Consider the following 262-nt stretch of genomic DNA (forward strand, 5'->3'; position numbering starts at 1 on the left):
TTTTGGCCGCCTGTATCCGGGATCTTGATTCCGACTCTCACCATAGGCCAGTAAATCGAGAGTTTCGCCTAACAGCTCAGCTCCTTCTTCACCACGACGGACCGGTACATCGACCGCATTACTGCAGAAGCTGCACCGATTCGCCTGTCAATCTCCCGTTCCATCCTTCCCTCACTCGTGAACAAGACCCCAAGATACTTGAACTCCTCCACTTGAGGCAGGAACTCTCCACCAACCTGAAGGGAACAAGCCACCCTTTTCC

Source organism: Monopterus albus, unplaced genomic scaffold, assembly GCF_001952655.1.
Source record: "Monopterus albus unplaced genomic scaffold, M_albus_1.0 scaffold86.1, whole genome shotgun sequence".
Classification (NCBI taxonomy): Eukaryota; Metazoa; Chordata; class Actinopteri; order Synbranchiformes; family Synbranchidae; genus Monopterus; species Monopterus albus.